The sequence below is a fragment of the Eretmochelys imbricata genome, chromosome 1 (genome assembly GCF_965152235.1).
Source record: "Eretmochelys imbricata isolate rEreImb1 chromosome 1, rEreImb1.hap1, whole genome shotgun sequence".
NCBI classification, from domain to species: Eukaryota; Metazoa; Chordata; order Testudines; family Cheloniidae; genus Eretmochelys; species Eretmochelys imbricata.
The window spans coordinates 197,005,333-197,026,696 of record NC_135572.1 but is presented as its reverse complement, the minus strand read 5'-3'; the positions used below and the strand labels follow the sequence as shown (position 1 = coordinate 197,026,696).

Sequence of the window (21,364 nt, the reverse complement as noted above, 5' to 3'; positions counted from 1 at the left end):
CCATTCTGTGTGTCCCCCTAAACCTCTGTCAGAAGCTGGGACTGGACGATGGGATGGATCACTTGACATTTGCTGTGTCCTGTTGCTTCCCTCTGAAGCATCTGACACTAGCCACTGTTGTATGACCGGATACTGGGCTAGATGGAGCATTGGTTTGACCCAGTGTGGCCATTCTTACTTTAATAGCAGAGGACATGCTCCTGCCAAAGGCTTGGGAAATTCAGGAGTGATTATGCCTCCCAATGCTAAGATGGGGCAATTATGCACAGCCACTTACTTGTGGCTGTGCCTCTCAGGCACATCTGAGCCCTGACTGATTGAGATTCACAACTCCCTTGTGATGCAGGTATTAATATACCCATTTTATAGAAAGGCAGGCTAACACCAAGTTCAGTCTTAGAATAGACAGTTTCTTGACTAAACTTTCTACTGTCTTCAGTGGGAGCTACTGTCTTTACTCCCACTGAAGACAGTAGAAAGTTTAGTCAAGAAACTGTCTATTCTAAGACTGAACTTGGTGTTAGCCTGCCTTTCTATAAAATGGGTATATTAATACCTGCATCACAAGGGAGTTGTGAATCTCAATCAGTCAGGGCTCAGATGTGCCTGAGATTTTGAGAAATTCCTCTCAATTTGAAACCTGAATTTAAACCAGTGAGTCAAGAACAGATTTGGGATAGAACCCAATGGTCCTGGCTCCGAGTCCCTTGCTTTCATGTTCCATTCTTGCAAGTGGTGATATGTTACACCAAGTCCATGAGAATAGAATAGGATATTACATTTTGTACGTGCACATCCGCAAGCTCAGAAAATCCACATCCTGGATTTAAACAGTTCTGTTGCAACTCCTGTTCTGAAGATATGGGGCAACCGTGAAAGTAGGTTAAATTTAAAATCTAAGAACCCTGACACTGTAGCTTTAAAGAAACATAAAAAAAGCCCTTGAGCAATCTGGACTGTATTGTTGGGGAGCAGATCTGTATGTAAGGAAAATACAGGTTATGGACACTAGCTTAGTCTGTAGTAGGAATGGATAGAGCACTGGATTCTGGTCAGGGGCCAAAATCTGGTTCAGCTTCAGGAAAGTCTGTTGAAATATTTGAAGTCAATTTCCGCTACATGAACTTCTAGTCAGAGAGGGTTCAAATGTCTGATCAATGAAGATTCAAAATAAAAGAGGGGTTGTCCTTCTGTGTCATGGGGTGGATGTTCTCAGAGCCATGGTAGAGAGGAAATGACTCGCAAGTATAGCTGGTTGAAATTCTTTTCACAAAAATTAAAAAATATGTAAATATTTCCCATTTTAAGTGTTCAAAACAGTAATTTCATTTTACAAATTTCTTTATGGCTTCCAAAAACTGTCCAAACCTCAAAGAGACCCTTGTGTGAGTAAAAAATGGAGCGAGTGCATCCAATCAAGGAGTGAGGAAAATGCACCATGTCAAAACCTATACCCAGTCAAAAGCTACACAGTGGTAAACAGAAAAAAACAAAATAATAATAATAAAAAAATCCCTGACATTTTGATGCAAAAAATTATGCAGAGAATTTTAAGAACTCTTTCAGCAAAAAATGTCATACAACTGAAAAATTTAGTTGGAGCTGAAAAGTTTTCATGATTTTTTTTTAATACATGCTATTTTTCAGTGACAATTTTTAAGTAACTCTACTCTTAAGTTATTGGTAAAGTGTGTGTGTGTGTCTATTTTAAATCTTTTTTAAAAAGTTTCAAGTTACTGGCTGCTGCCTTCACAGAATGATTTTTGGATTCGCAATCCCCATAGGTAGCTTTTGAAATCTCAGCCTTTGGTTTCCTGAAAGTATATGTTGTGCAGAATTTGCCTGTGACCCTCCAAGGGCAAGGGAGGGCCTGGGCTGAAAATGAGCCACTCAAGGAAAGATGTCTCAAGAGGACACTATTTGGACATAGAAAGGGAAGAAAGGAGAGTGGCAGGGTAAAACATATCACTGCTACCTGTTAGTAATGTTACATGTTACTAGAGCTAGGCAAAAATTTTCTGTTGAAACTAATTTTTTCCAAATCGTAAAATGCCTCTTTGCTTTTTGACAAAACAATTCTGAAACAAACTTTTTTTGGGGTGTGGGGGTGTGGGGGGGTTGGATTGTTTTGCTTTTAGGGAAACACCCCCAAACTTACTTATTTCCTATCTCCCACTTTTTCCAGTGAAGGCAGTGGAAGTTTTTCCAAGAAACAAAATGAAATTTAGTTGAAGATTTTTTTTTTTTGGTCAAAAGAATGAAAAATGACATGGAAAAACTTCGATTGGAAATGTTTCCTTTCCATTCACATGTTTATGAAACATATTTACTTTTAAAAAAAAAATCATTCTGCATGTTAACTAAGGTGACAAGGCATGGACAACACATAAGACACCTGGCTTCTATTTCTGGTCCTTCCAGTGACTGATTGTGTGGCTGTCATTGCTCTGTGCCTCAGTTTCCCTACCTATACAATAAGGATAATAAAACTCAATCACCTTTGTAAAGCACTTGGAATCCTACACACAAATAGTTCTATGTAAGGTCTGGTAATTACTGTTAATAAAAATTGGGGATGGGGCCTAAGTTGTGTCCCAGAGCTCAGATATTAGAAACCTAACGCCTTGGCCTGCATTGGGCTCCTTTGCATCCATTTCTAATGAAAGCAACACCAACAACAAAAGCAGTTAACCTGATGTTCAGTCTAAAATGACTTGAAATCAGCATTTGTTTAAAGAATAGAACTATCTCTGCTAGACATGGAACATGCGGAGAGTCTCCCGGGGTGAGAGAGATTTTTAAATAATAAATTCTGCCTGGTATCAGTTCTAATTAGCAAATTGGATATTCTCCTCCCGTCACATGTGTGCTTCTGTTCTTCCCAGGCTTACTTTTCTCTAAAGCGGTGTGCCTGAGGCAACCACACACAACTGCAGTGAGAAGGGCATGGGGAGGCGGGGGTTGTTTGTTTATTTTCTTTAAGCAGCTAAAGGCATCTGGGATGGGATGCTGTAGCGATAGACAGGAAAGAAAACTCTGATGTCTTTGCTAAGACAGAGACGGCGCTAGCTTCAAGGGCATTTCTGAAAATGCAGCCTTTTAAGAAAGGAACTGGTGGCACTGGGACTTAGCACTTTTGGGCAACAGGGATAAGAATGCGACCTAGAAAAAGCAGCTGGAGGCAAGCCACATGATGTGAAGTTTAAAGTTTGATTCCTCCTTCCCCCACCCCCAACTCCACCCCGTCAGGAAAGAGTGACTGTGAAAATGACTTCTGTGTTTATTCATTCTCTGTGGCTTACAACTCATTATGGTTTTTCTTGCCACCAGCCCTGCAGACTCAGCCTGGTTCCTGAAAAATGAAGGTGTGGCCTCGCTGCCTTTTACGTCACCTATACAAATGATTCTCTGGTTACCACGTACCACACTTTTGCTGATGCTACAGGCAGAATAGAATCCATCTTTTTCTCCCATAACTGTAATGGCTCTGCTGGGATAGTAAAACCTTGGTTTTTTTGGTGAAGTATGCCAAAGTGACTTGCAGATACATAAGGAACAGCTTTGTTGAATGAGACTGCGCCATCTTTGCATTCAGCAGTCTCTTTCCTGATTGCAATGCTTTATATTCTCTCTCCCACAACCAAAGGTGAAGCTGATTGGAAACTTGCACCACAGCCTGCCACCTAATGATAAGTCAGTGACAAAGATCTTGATTATAATGATTTATAGCAGAGGGGAGGGCAACAGAATACATCACAAAAACCTGAAATAGATTCAGCTCTCAGCTGTTCCTGTGCTTATTCAAGTGGCCGAACATAAAACTCTGGCTACAACCAAGAATTCCTCATCTAACCTCAGATAAAATTAAACTTTTATCATGAAAGCCTCTGCAGCTTTTATTGAAAGATACCTAAAATATAATGTAGGGATCAATCCTGAATGGACAGGGATGGGATAGATGACCTAACAGGGACTTGCCATTTCTAACTTATGTGATTGCATTATAGTCCTCTCTTATTGAACTACATTAGAATATCTATAAAATTAGCATCGCCCCAGAAATCTGTAATGGACAGTAAGCACTAAGGAGCCAGGTTTGGCAGCAGAGACGGCAAAGAACTGTTATTAACTGCACCAGGTCACAGCTTACACCAAGTCAGCTCAGGCATTTGGGAACATCAAGTTCACAACGATTATATCACAGGCATTAGAATAATTTCATTCATAGACATATGGGGCCTATCTCTATAATATCTGGCTGCTGAATCTGAATCTGCCTTTTTCCTAATAGTGTCATTTATCATATGCTGCCGAATTTCAATTAGAAAGTCAACAAGAAAAACACATGAAATCTTGAAATCTCAAAACTAAACACCAAACTAAAAGTAATTGTGTTTTAGTCACTGAAATGGGTTCTTTCTCTCATCACCACAGAGAAAAGCTGGGTGGGAAAATCTTTGTCCCATACCATAACAATTTGAGATTTAAACATTTTTTCCCATCCTAAATTATAACAAAATGTCGAAATATCAACAGTATCAGAATGGGTAAATCAAAATGTTTTGTTTCAATAATTTTCAAATGTTTAGTTTCCATTTTGACCTGTTTAATTTTTGCATGGTTTTTACTATAGATTAATTAAAATCCCAAAAGAAAAAAGTCATTTTGACCCAAAACCCAGAAAATTTTAATTAAGAAAAAGTTGAAACAATTCCAAAACTTTTCAAATTTTTGTTGAAATGGGAAATTCGACAAAACGGACTTTTCCACAAACGTTTTCAGTTGAATGCATCTGCATTTCCCAACAAAACAAAACAAATTTTAATCAAATTCCTGAGCAAGTATATTAGTTGACATTGTCTGTTACAACTAGTCTGTTGTAACTGACACTTGGGGATGAACAGTGGTCTCTCCAGCCCTAGAACAGGGGTTGCGCAGTGGTGGATTACAGTCATCTTGGTTCCCTCCCCAACCTCTGCCCAAAGCACAGGAACAGAATACCTATGAATCAGGCCCTCTAAGTACTGCACTAACTTTCGCTCACTATGCGCACACTTTTAATGGTAGAAAAATAGAATCTTCCACCTATAACCCCTTACCTCATCCATATTCACATCTCTCTAAAAGTGGGTATGTTGCATATTAACCTCCATAATTATCCACATACAAACCTACAGGAACAGTCTATGCAACTTAGGCAAGTTTGTTTAAGACCCTGCAGGGCTAGAAGCTGGGACTATAGGGGTTCTGAGTTACCAACACTTCCACAAAGCCATCAGAAGCTTAAGTCAGGTTTCTGCTGAAGGATGAGGTGAAGCTAGCAACTGCAGGACATGCTACCCAGGAGGGCGGTAGCTCCCCCCGGCAGTCCGCTGATTGGCTTGTGCTGGTACATAAACCAGGAAGCTGGCATGGGGAGGTATCTTAGCAGTTATGCAGACTGCCTGGTTCTGCTTCAGACCTTGGCTGGCTATGGATCCTAGACCCTGACTTCTGACCCTGCTTCCTTCCCAGCTATGTTAGTTGCCTGGTGCCTGACCTTGACTTCCTGGTATCCTGACGTGGCTTGACCCTGATCTTGCTACGTGTCTCCTGACTGCAACCTCATAATTGACTGGTGCACATATCCCAGTCCTGACAGTGTGTTTGTATATGTGTGCTTCACTCCACACCATCCTTCAATATTTTCAGTGGTTTCCTGTTCATCCCTGAATCCAAATCAAGGCTGTCCTCCTAGGATTTCTAGACTCTTTATGGATTCTCTTCACCTTACCTCTTTGACCTCATTCTCTTGTTCCATCACCTACTCACTTCAGTCCTCAAGTTGTTGCGTTCTTCATGCTTACTCTCTAGGACTCTTTACTATTGGAGGTAATTTAGCTGTGGTAACTAATTTAAGGAATCTACATCCAATGTGTTAGCTTTGTGCCTTCTTCATGCCAACTATTTAAATATTTAACCCTTCCCCCCCCCCCAAAGTGATCTTTATGTGCATGAATTGTTTTTTCCTGCTCCATGAAATAGGTTGCAACAGATCAATTCCATTGTAGTGTATTTTGTGCTAGTCTAGATTCAACATAGGGAACCTAGAAGTGAAAAGCTCTGTATCCTATTATCTGTTCCCTAAGGCACCTGCAAGCCACAGTATATTTTTTTCCATTGCTTGCTTACAGACCTTTCTGTCTGACATCAGTGCTGAAAATCTGAACTCTAGAAATAGAATTATTTTATTTAAAACTTGTCTTAAAAGTCATTTATGTCTAAGCAAGACTTTTAGAAGTTCCTATGTACTGTAGATTTAGTTAAAATGATAGTTACTTGTATTCTATATTTTAATACAAAATTTAAGAAAAAAATTTGGAAGAAGAGAACTTTCCTGACTCCTGTATTTTCTGCAAAGCAAGAAACTATCTATGACCATGAAAATATAAAATTAATCTTTCTTACATTTTGTAATTTCACAAGCAGCAGAATATTAATGGAAGCTTGGGAGAGCCTATGTTTGAAGGGGCGGGGAAATAATAAATTCAGTCACTTTTCTTCTTTCTCACGGAATGTCAGTGCAACGCCGCATTATGATTCAGCACACACCATCCACACCAAGAAGCTCATATTCTGGGGTTCAGAGCTTTTCATCAAAGACCCACATAGTGCATCATAACCCTTTGAAAATGTACAGTTGGTAGCCTGGTGGTGTTCCAAATGCTGGCAGATGTACTCACACAAATATGAGATGCTAACTCTTTTCTTTTCTCTATTTTCAGCTAGGCACAAGTCAACAGCATTCCAACTTACACACCTTCTGTTAACGAAGGGAAAGGAGTGATGAAACACTGCCAGAAGTGAGTCTGAAAAGGAAAGTGAGTTTTAATGGGATTAATCAGCATGGGCTCTTCTGGCTCATTTTTGTCCGCCTAATCCTCTTGAGCTGCATGTTTTGGATGGTTAAAGGTGACTATCTCAATCCCGCCTGCTCACAGAAAGAGGGACTCAATGTGAATCCAAAGGGACTGTACTGATTTGAGAATGTAAAAATGCAGGGGGAAATGAAGGGAAAAGGACAAACTGTTGATGTCACAGCTGAAATTAAAGGTGAAGCGCTAATAAAAATGCCCTCCTCTTCCTTTTCTGTCTGAAGGAAGTTTGCACAAGAGGAAATTTCTGAGAAAACTGTGATTATTAAAAATACAGTGGGTCTGTGTTAACAGTGTTGGCTTTTATTTTCATTATCACAAGAGGAGGGTCTAGTTGGCAAAAGATAACACCTCAGAAGCAGTAGTAGGGTTTCTTTGTCCCTGGCAGATGTGGGGAGAAGGATGAAAGTCTCTGAAAGGCCACATGTACATTCCTAATAGGAAATGGATATCTGAAGACCAGCTCCTCTTCCCTCCCCAATGCAATTAGCTGTGGCAAGATTGGGAGCCAAGGATTCCTCTTTACCTGTCTCTCCGTGAAACATTGGGGAACATTTTCAGAAGTGCTCAAGTCTCATTTTCAAAAGCACTGAAGTAATTTAGGTGCTTTTGAAAATTTTACCTATTGGCAACTTCTCCCCCCCGCCCCTTCTCTTCAGCAAGAGCGAGGGGGAGGAGGTCATGGTGCCCATGGACGACAGCACTTCTCTCCCTGAAAGCGAATGCCATGAGACCTCCTTATGACACTGAATTTCAGTATAAGTTGAGTGAAGCTTCACTACAAGGAATATTGAAAGTCTGTTGAAATACACTTAAGCTACTCAGGACTTTCACTGTACTCCAAGGACTTGTCTGCAAACACATGTTGTACCATTTTAACTGTACTGATGTAGTGAAAATGGTACAACTGACCTAGTGTGGCTGCAGTTATATCAGTATAGAAAGGCTTCTACTGATATATATTATTGCTGTCAGGGAAGGGGAATACGCTATAGTCATATAAAGCACCATTATGCCAATGGAGACATATTAACACTTGTGGTTGTACAGATTTAAAATATTTTGGTGGCAAAATGATACCCCCTAACTGAAAGAGTTAAATTGGTACAAAAACTGTATGTAAACCAAGGGTTTCACTGTGACCTGACCTATGCTATAAGGCCGTGATCCTGCACCATTACAAGTCAATGGAAGCTTTGCCATTGACTTCAGTAATCATGGGATCAAACCCTAGAATTGCTATTTATTCCTTAGCAGCTGTGCGCCCCCGCCCCCACCCACTTACGACTCCCTCTAGTTTGGACCTGGCACAAGTACTGTTTGCTCTGTGGCATCTAATCCGGCTCAGAACAGGGTTAGGTGACAGTGGTGTAAAATTGCCTGGACCTAGTCAACACTAGAGCTTGCACTGCAGGCAACATCATTGCTAAATATGGCCACAAAATTTCCTAGTGGAGAAATATCTTGTAGATGGATTCCACTCTCTTTGGAAACAAGAAACTAACATTTCAGTTCTCTGACACAATATACTCCAGGAAAACCCTAAGTAATAGACATAGAACAATATCATTAATAATAAAGTAATACTGTATGGAAATGTGCTGCCAGTTTTCACCTGCATGTAATAAAACATGTCAGGTTAGTTCAACCAGTTACCTGGTAGCTCACCTGGTCAAAACATAGAGAACAACTTTTGCAGAGACTTTTTTATTTTTTTTCAGGAAATTTCAAAGTTTCCAAAAACGTTGACGACCCTATAGATGGAGTTTAAATAAAATCAGAATTTTTTTTGGTCAAGATTTCTGGAATTAAAAGTTTTGAGTAGCTCTAGCGGAGATGGCAGCATCCTGTACTTAGGAGAATCTCTCTCCAGGGGGCCACAGAGTTTGGATAGTGATGAAGTGGTGACAAGCTATAGCTCTGAAAAGAAACTTTGACCTTCATTGTTTCCACTTATTAAATCCCGGCCAACTGATGCATGTAATTGCATGAACAGGATGTCTGACGTTAGCTACAGTGATCCTAAATCCAAAGCACATTGGAGTCCCTAGACTCCCACTGATCATGCTCAAATAAATTGGTTAGTCTCTAAGGTGCCACAAGTACTCCTTTTCTTTCCACTGATCTCAGTGAGCTTTGGAGGAGACACTAAAATCCATATTTAAACACGAAAGCATATATTTAGCTGGATAAATCTGGATTTTAGTGGCTAACTTTTGGCTCCCAAATTTTCAGAATTGTAGCCTATGCATTTGGTACCCAAATTTGTCGCACAAGATCTAGTAGCAGGAAACAAGATCTAGTAACAGGCTGGGAAATGGTGTTTTGGCATAAGACTTTGAAAGGAAAAGGTTAAAAGGGCTGTAGAAAACCATATTTTTGTAGTTGTGATTTACAACAGTAATCTGTCTTATCTGTATCACTATGATGAAAGAGAAAAATGAGAAAAGCAGCAGGAATAGATCATTGTAATAACAACAACAATGTTCTCTATCATTTTGGACTTGTCATTCTAAAAATGATTAGATCCTTGGCCATGCTTCCAAAATGAATTAGTAACAATCATACGTAGCCTGGATTTTTCTTTGTAGTACAGAGTTTGCCAGACCCATGGTTGTTTTTTTTAGGGGCCAACTATAAGCTTAGTATTTGATCTACAATCCGTTGGAGACTCTGTCTATTGGCTTCAACAAGCTTTGGCTCTGGCTCTTAGGTCACATGTGATTTCTATATCGTAATATTGACTGGGACATGCTCCTTTTTTCCACTTGTGCGGATTGGGGACAAGAAGAGTTTAATAGGAGTAAAAGCTTCTCCTTTTCTTTCTTGTTTTCTAATCCCTCATCAGTTTGTGCCTTCACACTACTTGGGAGAATGCTAATGACTGAAATGGATGAAAACCTGTTTAAAAATTGATAGTCCAGCTCTCAAATTTGCTGAACCTCGCTGAAACCAGTTTGGGTGTTTATCTTTTAATATCTGGCCTCTACCAACATTGGCTCTTCTCTATTGGTCTGAGATCCATATGCTCTTGTGAGCAAGTGCCTATCCCAATGTATTTTAAAACATGGTCCACGTGCTAAATAAAGTCCATAATCAAGCCCCCTTCCTGGTCTTTGGCTTTATTAGCACATTTTGAATTAGCAATTTAACAATATTCAGCTCAAACCTGTTCCCAGGCTTGGCTACTCTTAAGATTTTTCCCTGAGGTCTGCTCAGTCCACAGCCTAGATCCTCTCTTCCCACCTCCCTTATTTCTGGATAGAGAATAACAGGCCACCTGCTTCAATGAGTTAGCAAAACTGAGTTGATCATTTTCCAAAAGGACCAACACCTGCAAACAGGGTGAATTGTTTTAGGTAGGTACAGCCAGGTTCAGTTCAACAGGCAATTTCCATGTTTTAAAACCTGTGTTAATATCATCCTTTGGAGTTATATAGCAGGAAGCCAACAATGCCATTCTGTCAGAGTTAGGTGCCTTTAGCTGGTAGAAAGAAAAGGAGTACTTGTGGCACCTTAGAGACTAACAAATTTATTTGAGCATAAGCTTGCGTGAGCTACAGCTGCATCCGATGAAGTGAGCTGTAGTTCATGAAAGCTTATGCTCAAATAAATTGGTTAGTCTCTAAGGTGCCACTAGGTACTCCTTTTCTTTTTGCGAATACAGACTAACACGGCTGCTACTCTGAAACCTGTCATTTAGCTGGTAGAATTCTCATTCTGCCTTCCTAGAGTTTTATGGCCTGATTTTCAGAGCTCTTGAGCATCCATAATTTCCGCTAAAGCCAACGGGGGCTCAACGCTTCTGAAAATCAGGCTGTTAATATCTGGTCACTAGAGGTCATGACGTTTGTTTTTTAATCAAACTTTTCTCTCACAGCTCTCTGCTTCTCTGAGGTGTGTAACCTGGAGGCACAGATGCACTTCTCAGTCTGGAGCATCTTCCAGATTGGCTGTGGAGGGAAACAAAGCTCGCTTTGGCTGCAAAATGCCATCACCTCTACATGGCAGTCCTGAATACCAGGGATTTATATAGGAAAAAAACCCACCCCTGCTAGAGTTGGCTATACTTTCCTGTGAAATAAAATGTATTCCTATGGACTGATCAATACTGATAATTGTGCAAATATACTCCCCTGAGACAGAGGCAGATTAAGTTCATAGTCCTTTCCAATCGAGTTTGATACACAAAGGCTCATGAAATGCTTTCCCCGAATTGCTCCTACCAGTGTTCCATTAAGAACACTATGAAGGTTCTGAACTGTTTATTTAGTCACTTTTCCACTCCGTCATGTTACCCTGGGAGCTTGGCTAGATGTACAAGCTCTGCATTAGGAGAAGGAGGATAATTGGCCTGCTTCCTGCAGCACTGTATTTATAAGAATACCTTTCAATGATCTATGTTTGTATTGTCTGGGAGTATGATTTCCATTCTGCCCTTGAAACACACAACCAGCAATGCTGCCAATCCGTATTATTCCCTGTCAAACATTTCACTGACTCAGAAGTCTGTGCACGGCTTAAAAAGCTACCTCCTCTGCCAGGGTTATTGCAGCACTGTTGTCTTCAGCAGCAAATTCGGTTGACCTTTTGGGAAGGAAGGGCTGCAGTTCAGACCCCTACCTGTCTGTTTCTATAGAACATGATTTTCACCTTTTAGTCACTATTCTGAAAGGGCCCGATTTACATCTCATTGGTGGGTATTCAGTGGTCAACAAATTGAGTTGTCTTGGTGTGGGAGGTGTTGGGGGACAGACAGTCCATCCTCACAGACCATGTTCAGATTCCTTTTATATATGCCTAGCTTCTCAGCCAGTTGTCCTCTGCTTTTCCTTCATGGCCCTTTTTCATGTAAATTGTTCTTTACTCTCTAAGTGATAGTTCAACAACAAAGCTCTGGGCATCTCTGCTTAAAACTGATATGTATATCACTGAGTGAAAATATATATATCTCACACATACATACTGTATTTTAATGTAAACAACAGCTGCCACTTTCCTTATAGCTGAGGATTTCTTTCTTCTTCTAACTGGTGGAACCTTTGGAGATGTGACAATATTTAACAGCACATTTCCATGTCTATAGCTTGAGAGCAATCCAAGATTTTGGTAGCTTTTGCATATGGATTGTCCTCAGTAGCACTAGTTGTCCTCCTTCCCCAAATGTACTCTTGAAAGGTTACTCCTTCCTCTCTCCACCCCACCTCTTTTTCTTTACTGCATTTCAAAACATACCAGCAGATCCCTCAAGCCCTCTAAAGGTTGAGCATTTACTTTTGCATCTACCCTCTGGCTCTGAGTGTTTGAGTCTGGAGTGGAAATAAATTTAGGTAAAATGTAGGTAAAAATACCATACTGTTCAGTGTTTTTACACTCGTGTGTGTGCACGCTGCCTGCATGTTCCCCGGTTTGTTTTTATTTTATACAGTTTTGTATAGGCCCAGATCCATGGCTGTGTCTCACAAAAACAGACTGTAGCTTGGGGAAGGGCTTTGCAAATATACTAGAGCCAGTGAGCAATTGGTCTATCTCCAGGCGTACCTTGGAGCAGCCACCATCTGCCTCTGACCCTAGGGGGGAGTTTTGGTAGCCAGGAATTGTTACAGAGAAGCCCTGGCCACATCCCTTTTCCCCATTATACCTCTTATGTTGGTGGCTGAGGTGGTGTGCACTTTAGAAATTGCTACAGCAGTTCTACATGGCTAGAGAATCCTCTTATGCACAGGGAATCTTGAATGGGGTAAATTCATAGGGTTTGTCTGCTTTTAGTGCAAACACACCACTGAATTGCAGCCACGTTTTAATGTTCACTCTGAATTTTGTGCAGTAGTCCCAGAAGAGTAGAGAATCTCAAGTAGCAGAATTTGAAATAACAGTCAGAGCATAGCAGAGGTACTGGCAAAATTACTGTGTGGTACTCTTACAACTCAGTAATGGGAATTTTGAGCAGCGGTGAGAAGTGTGACAATGTGGAATTCTCACAGAAATTGCCAGCTTTTAACAGCCAGGCCTAGATTTCCAAAAGTGATTAGTGACTTCAGTTTTTCGGTGCAAAGTTTAAGACCCCTTTAAAGGGGCCTGGTTTTCAGAAGCAGAAATTTGACACTTTGTAAACATCATGCATCTTCAAGTTATCTCAAGTTGGGCTCCCAAAAATTGAGGCACTGAACATCACTAGTGGCTTCTGAAAAGTTAAGCCCAGAAAGGGTTAACTTGACTCAGACAGGCTAAAAAACCTGACAGGTCACACCTGAGGGAGAGTTAGTCTTGATAGGCAATCCTTGATTGGGGACACAGCCCAGCTAAGCAGGAACAGGCAGAGCTGAGATAAGGCCAAACAGTGAAGGCAGAAGAAGATTGAAGTGTGGAAGCTAAGGAGAAGCCCTGGAATTGCAGCCTAGAGAGGTGGTAGAGAAGGAAAAGGCTCAGGGAAATATCAGTGAGGTTTGGGATGATACAGGTCTTGGCTTCTGGTTTGAAGGTTCCTGAGCTGGAACCCAGAGTAGTGGCTGGGCCCAGGTTCTCCTACAAGGCACTGGGGAAGTGGCACAGTCAGTATGGGTAGTGAATTGGTGCTTCAGTCAGGTCATAGGCAAAGACTCTGATATCCTATGTGTTTCCCCCCTTTTGTGATATGTTTAGAATTAAACACCCAAGGGTAGCCCATGTCAGCTGACTTAGGCTTGTGGGTCTCAAGCTATGGGACTGTTTAACTGTGGTATAGACGTTTGGGCCTGGCCTGAAGCCTGGATGCTGGGACTCTCGTGCATCTCAGTGTAGATGTACCCATTGAGCTGGAGGGGCCAAGCATTGAAGAGCGAGCACCTTGACGCACAAAGAGAAAGCACTGTAACTCCTGGAGTGTGAGAGGAGCTGCAGCATGAGCAAGAGAAAGAAGGGAGTGTCAGACCAGGCAGAGGTCTTCCCCAGCTGCAGCCATAACGGGGGGCTCCAGCGGCAGGCCCTCTCTTTTTTTTTTTTTTAAAGAAATCATGTATCTTATTCAGATACACTTTATACAACACCTAAAATAGTTTTACTTGAGAGAGAAGACATTTACAGCGAGAGGGAGTAGGATTTTTCCCTCCACAAGCTTAAATCAGTACTAAATGAACAAACTCTCTCTCTTTTGCAAGACAAAAGGAAATTGGGATGTATATCATATCTGTTCTTGCTACTTGGTCATAAAGAAGTATTCTCCTTGTATGTGCCATACTTATAGCCACTTTGTCAATCCTTGCAATAAAGACTCAGGCAACATCTGCCACATTCACTTAGCTAGTAAAAACACTCATTTAAAAAGGTGATGGGGAGGGAAGAAAATGGAAAACAATGATATATGATTTTTTATTCCTGTTTTTTTTTTTTTTTTCCCATTTGGTACCAAGGAGGTTGCTTGAGTTGCACAGATATCCTGTTTCTTAACACTAACTTGCTGTGTTGTACCTTAAAGCCATCCCAATGAATCTGGACTGAGGGCCATGCCCTTCTCAGCAGCAATAGCACAATTGGCTGAACTTGCCTTAATGCCTGTTTGGAGCAAGAGAAGCTGGCATGTGGATTGGCTGTTCAGGATTCCAGAGCTATAGGTTAGAGAATAGCTTGCACAAACAGGTGTGTTTTGTAATATTTTCTAAGGATATGTCCACACTGCAATAAAAACCCTGCAGCACCTAGTCTCAGAGCCTGCATGAATTGACGTAGCCTTGCAGGGCTTAGGCTGGGGGGGCAAAAATTGCAGTGTAGAGTTCAGACTCAGGCTCCAGCCTGGGCCAGCTGCAACCATATCACAGGTCTTTTATTGCAGTGTAGACTACCCTAGGGCTCAGTGACAGTCTGACCCTTATGTGGCTATGAATGGGAATGATCGGTGGGAGCAGAAGGGTTAATTCACTCCTCCCTGTGTAATTATGTGGCGCTCACCAGACAGGAAGCCCAGGCCCAGGGTGAAAGCAGGCTCCACACAGCAGCTACACCCCACCATGAGCAAGTAGGTTGGGGTATTAGCAGAGGCGTGCCTCAGCTCCACACCACATCCTGGCTGGCAAAGCAGATAGTGAGTGGGGAAGTCAGCTATTTTCTGTATAGCACAGCAGGAAACCACTTTCCTCCTGGAGGGAAGGAATTGTGCATCTGAGTTACTATGCATTCCAGGGCTCTGCCAGCAGATTGAGGGACGTGATCGTTCCCCTCTATTCGACATTGGTGAGGACTTATCTGGAGTACTGTGTCCAGTTGTCCAGTTTTGGGCCCCACACTAGAAGAAGGATGTAAAAAAATTGGAAAACGGCCAGCAGAGGGGAACAAAAATGATTAGGGGACTGGAACACATGAGTTATGAGGAGAGGCTGAGGGAACTGGGGATTGTTGAGTCTGTGGAAGAGAAGAATAAGGGGGGATTTGATAGCTGCTTTCAACTACCTGAAAGGGGGTTCCAAAGAGGATGGATCTAGACTGTTCTCAGGGGTAGCAGATGACACAACAAGGAGTAATGGTCTCAAGTTGCAGTGGGGGAGGTTTAGGTTGGATATTAGGAAAAACTTTTTCACTAGGAGGGTGGTGAAGCACTGGAATGCGTTACCTAGGGAGGTGGTGGAATCTCCTTCCTTTGAAGTTTTTAAGATCAGGCTTGACAAAGCCCTGGCTGGAATGATTTAGTTGGGGATTGGTCCTGCTTTGAGCAGGGGGTTGGATGAGATGACCTTCTGAGGTCCCTTCCAACCCTGATATTCTATGACTGAGGTGGCATTGCTATGCATTGCCCCAAAAGCATGGTTTAGAGCCAATACTCAGCCTAGCCCTGGCCGGTGGGAGCTTAAACTTAAAATTAAACATATTGATAGCGGAAGCAAATTTCAATAATGGGGGCCCTCTTCTTGGCATGCCTTACCCCTGGTAAACCCAAACCAAGAGATACAAGCAAAACTCTATATTAGCGCTAGGATTTAGTTCATGTCCAATTCCAGTGCAATTCAAATCAATGAGGTAAATCCATTGATTTTAAGTGTAGCTACTTCAGATTTGTACTGATGTAAGGCCTGGTGTGATGGCGTGGACTAGGGGCTGGAAGCCTTGATGCTCTGCCACACCCCACCGCAGAAAAGGGCAGTAAAGAGTTCCTCCAAGCTGCCTAGAGTGGCTGTGTGGGAAGCAGCCAATCCGAGAGGCTGCAGGGAGCAGCCAATTGGGGTCCAGCAGGCTAATATAAGAAGAGCTGTGGGATAGCGTGAAATCAGTTTTCTGCTGGAGTTGGAGGAGGGTGGGTGGTGTGCTTTGCTGGCTGGCTGAGAGCGAGAGAGCGAGAGAGAGAGCGAGAGCGATGGGACCCTGTATAGAGCAGTGGTGGCAGAGGCTAGGAGGAATGCTGGGACTCAACTAGGACAAGGCACCGAGGTAAGGACAAAGATTGAGCTTGGGCTGTGCAGAAGTGGCCCAGGGAATCATAGCAGCATCACAGTTTATTCAAAGGGATGTGGTGGATGGCTGCTACCTATAGGGCTCCTCAGGTCTGGAGTAGAGGATGGGCCTGGGTCCCCACCCTACCAGCCACTGGAAACGTGGCCTGGACTTTGATGTACCCTAGAAGGGGGACTGAACTCTTTTAGTGGCCCACCTGAAGAGCTAGAGCCAGAAAGGCCCAGACAGGTTAGCCTTCAGGGAGGGAGCCCTGGGGAACATGGCCCCACACTAGGGCTGGGACTGCTTGAAGAGGAGGGGCAATTTGAGGGAGCCCAGAAGGGGTTGAGACAGTTCGAACCAGTATACTGTGATAGGCCCTGCTAGGATGATTGAGGAATGAGCCCAGAGATAGGGCTGCAGATCAAGGGATCTTACAGATGAGGCTGAGAGAGGCCCCCTGTTGGATGTATATCCCAGAAGGGAGTTGTGTTTTATCTCACATACAGACTGTGACATGGTTGGAGGGCTGAGTCAATAAAGACCCAACACAACCAGCGAGAATGTGTAGGCACCACACACTGAGATGGAGTGGGGGTGCTTGCGAGAGGTCAGTACACCCCATTACACCTGGTCTAAACTTAAACTTTTGTGTGTATAGTTGTGTCAATTAAGAGTATGATATTTTTTTTCTCCTCCCTTACCCCTTGACTGACATAGCTCTGCCAGCAAAAACCCTCGTGTAGATGCAGATGTCATGCTGTCTGGAGTGGCTCATGACTAAGTGCCTATTTCAGGGCAGACTGTCAAAAACAGAGCAGACACCCCAAACTGGTGGTGTGTTCTATAAGAACCCTTCAATCACTATAACCATCTTACCCTGGAGTCACAGACTGTCCCCTTAGACCCTCCTTGCCACTGGACTTAGTGATAAATGGTCATTTACACCAAAAATCACACCACATTCAGGCTCCTTCCAGTCCCAAGAGACCAGTCACTTACCCCAGGTCAATTGGTACCTTAAAGACCACAACTGTAGCCAATCCTGTAATAAGCTATCTAAAGGTTTTTTAACTAGGAAAAAGAAATGAGTTATTTACAGGTTAAAGCAAGCAAACATATAAACACAAATGACTTACCATCTAGATCCTAAGTGTGACAGAGTTGTAATGATCTCTCAACTCAAAGCATCTTTCAGGGTGAACCCAGGAGGCAGCTCCTGGGGATCTCTGGCTTCAGTTTGGTAACTCTGGCCCTGTGAGAGTTCGAACAGCAAAGAGATGGAAGATTTTCCTGTGACTTTGTTTTATTTTCTTCATTCAACTTCCAAGTCCACAAGACAAGCTTCCTTGCATGTAGCATTTCCAAGGTGGGATGTGGCGATTAACTGATCCTTTGTATTGTGGCATTCCTTGATGGCCTATCTGATTTTTATAGCCCTTCTGGGTGGGTGGAGACAGGGGAATGATTCCCATGCCCAGGTTCACAAGTTCAGAGCAAACATTCTCAAAGTTATAAAGCAAACCTTACATATATACGTACAGCTTGGACTATAGACATTACAAGTGAAATTGATACATGCAGCAACTTACAAGTATTTCATAGAATCTAAACACTAAATACGTTCTTTTTCCACCTAAGATGTCTGCTGGAACTACCAAGGACTAACATGGACTGTACCAGGGGAAAGGATTAGGCCCAAACTAGGAAGGAGTCTAGTCTCTGAAAGAAGCTTATTGGAACATCTCTGAGGTATGCATCCGATGAAGTGAGCTGTAGCTCACGAAAGCTTATGCTCAAATAAATTGTCTCTAAGGTACCACAAGTACTCCTTTTCTTTCTAAGACTAATGCCTATCTTGAGAAAAACTAACATATAGGGGAATTGGTCTGGTTTCCAGCTGAGAGTTTCAGTTCTTACCTAAGCCTGTAACCTGGGCAAGAGCTGGCATGTGGCTTACCAGCATCACAGTAGTTATACCAGCAAAACATAAGGATGGCTCTCTTGTAAGGTTGGCTTATTTTGTTTGGGGAACTGGTATAAAGTATACTGGCAAAAGCACTCTTTGCTGCATGTGCTTTAGGAGGTCTTCCTGATAGCTATACTGGCAAATTCTTTCTAGTATAGACAAAGTCTTCATAAGAGAGCGTCCTGAATTTCACAGCACTACACGGAATTAATCCTGGCTACCTGGGAGACCATCTCTCTCCTTCCACAGGAGTGAGTGTAAAAGTGGGGATGGGGGGGGCCCATGAGCACCTGAACCAGGACCCTACACCTCATGCCACCCTTTTCCCTAGAGCCCCTGCCCTCATGCTGCCTCTTTCCCCACCCCCAAGGCCCTGCCTCCCACTCCCTTCTCTCCACTCACTCCCTGCTATCACTTGTCCTTATTGCTGGTAAAAAGTGGGAGGCCTCCCACTTTTAAAGGTGATGGGGCCCTGGTCCCCTGCCCCGCCCCAGTTCCGGTGCCCTGACCATGACCCCTCATCATAGCTTCCCTCCATTGGAGTGGTGTAACTGTTGATCGTTAGGGTGTGAGCTTGTGGCCCTGGAAGACAGAACCATCACAGGACTCCGTAGAGTTGCCAGGCATCTGGTTTTTGACTGTAACGCCCGGTCGACAAGGGACCCTGGAGGCTTCAGTCAGCGCTGCCAACCGGGCCATTAAAAGTCCAGTTGGTAGCACAGCTAGGCTAAGGCAGGTTCCCTGTGGCTCCTGGAAACAATGACATAGCCTCTGGCTCTTAGGCACTGGTACGGGTAGGGGGCTCCATGCATTGCCCCCTCCCTGAACGCCAGCTCCACAGCTCCCATTGGCTGGAAACTGTGGCCAATGGAATCAGTGGGGGTGGCACCTGTGGCACTAGGGCAGTGTGTGGCGCCTCCCTGGCTGCCCCTGTGCCTAGGAGCCAGAGGACATGTTGCTGTTTCTGAGCGCTGCCCCGAGCCTGCCCCAAACCCCCAGTCCTGAGCCCCTTCCCACACCCAAACTCCATCCAGAGCCTACACCCCCTCCAGCACCCCAACCCCCTGCTGGGTGAAAATGAGCGAAGGTGGGGGAGAGCAAGCGATGGAAGGAGGGGGATGGAGTGAGTGGGGTGGGGCCTCAGAGAAGGGGCAAGGTAGGGGGCAGAGCAAGGATGTTCCATTTTTCTGCTATTAGAAAGTAGGCAACCTTACACAGGAGCTGGATCAAGGATATGGAATTCACAGGCAGAAGAAATAAGAACAGCCACATACAGAGCCAAGTGTCAGACCCATGTGTTTACTTATGCTTTCCCCCCCTGTAGATCCTTTTATTCTCCCAGATTAAATCAAACCCCCCTTAAACCTGATTTTTGGGGCACAAGGGGGGACAGGGAAGGAATTAAAAAGAAAACATTGCCATTTTTCATGTAATGGGCTAAGGGCCTAATAAACAGGCTAAATAAGCTTGGGGAAACCTGGGTCTTGCTTTTCACCTAAGCAGTGAAGTAATTGTTCATCCAGTGTGTACTTAGCTCTCCTTCTGATTGGATTTGTTGCCGGATCAAGTGGAGAGGTTACATTTATTAATACAAAATTAGTTTCTGAACGTTTTTGAAAGTGCTCTTCCAGAAAGGAGATGAACACTGCTCATCTTATTTCACAGCATTAAAGGCATGGCCATTGCTTCTTTGTTTACAGTATTTCTTGTATCTGTTGCTTCACCTTAATTGCAATGGTAACACAAACAGTATATTATGCTAAAAAGTGCTAATGGCCACAGTAGAAGGATCTCTTATCTAAAGCCTCTTTCAGGCTTGACAGAAAGATCAATCAAAACTGTTTATGTAGTAAAAACAGTCTCAGGCTACTGCCCAGGCAATGGGCAGCAGGGCAGAGAGCTAAGCTGTGTAGATTGAGAGGTTTCTCTGGATGCAAAAGCTGGGGTAGGATATTTGTTACAGCTAGCAGGCTGTGTGGAGTTTGAGAAATCCAGGAGAATGGGTAATGAGTGTGACCATGAGAGAAAATGGAGGGACAACTTCTTGAGTACAGAGCTTGCTGGAACAAAATACAAAGTAATGCACATGGGAAAACATAATCCCAACTATACATATAAAATGATGGGGTCTAAATTAGCTGTTACCACTCAGAAAGGGATCTTGGAGTCATTGTGGACAGTTCTCTGAAAACATCCATGCAATGTGCAGTGGCAGTCAAAAAAGCTAACAATGTTGGCAAAGGGAAAGATAACAAGACAGAAAATATCAAACATTGCCTCTATATAAATCCATGGAATGCCCACATCTTGAATACTGCATGCAGATCTGATCACCTCATCTCAAAAAAGATATACTGGAATTGGAAACGGTACAGAAAAGGGCAACAAAAATGATTAGGGGCTTCAAGGCTGATTCCCCACTCTGGCACTTCGAGTGCAGAAAGATTTTTAAAAATTAATACTTGTCATTCCAGGCTTGTATTAAACTCCCACGGTTACAGCTTTTCTGACCATGGCTTGGTGAACGCTGCCACCACCCAAATACAAAACTCCTTTTTGTAACCCAGGAAGGTGCAGTTGGGAATTCCTTCCTGTGGGGTACCCTCAAGCCCTTTCACCCCCCTCTCTGGAGAAGAGCTGAGAAAGAAACAAAGGAAATTAGCTCTTGCCACCAGCTAATTAAACAGCATATGCACAATCCTTTTAGGACACCAAAAATCCAATCCTGTTCTTAAAAAAGGTAAATTTTATTAAAAACAAACAAAAATACATCTAGAACTTAGGCTTTTGCTAAATTTTAAAAGAGCAAGTCCAAAAATTAAGCACCCAAAATAACTTTCTTGGGGATTCATCTTAAAGGTTACAAGCAAACAAAAGCATCTGGGGTTAGCACAGAGGAGTCCACAAGCCAATAGGAAATAACCCTAATTGTGTCTTCCTAGGCATTCCCTGATAACTTACATATTTGGGGTTTCAGATAAGTAGGGTTGAGGTATGATTTGATGCTTTTTCATACCTGGTTTTAAAACTGTTTACAGCATTGCTGCTCTGTCTCCCTCTTTCCCAGAGAGCCACAACACACAGA

The 21,364-nt window shown here is 42.9% G+C and overlaps 1 long non-coding RNA gene across 1 annotated transcript in view; it reads left to right on the top strand.

Moving 5' to 3' along the window:
• The window catches only part of LOC144259127 (uncharacterized), a 139,080-nt gene that overhangs the window by 34,735 nt on the left and 82,981 nt on the right, over nt 1-21,364 (top strand). Inside the window, exon 2 of the long non-coding RNA XR_013344826.1 lies at nt 6,765-6,842. This is a non-coding gene — a long non-coding RNA (uncharacterized LOC144259127). The remainder of the gene's footprint in view (nt 1-6,764; nt 6,843-21,364) is intronic.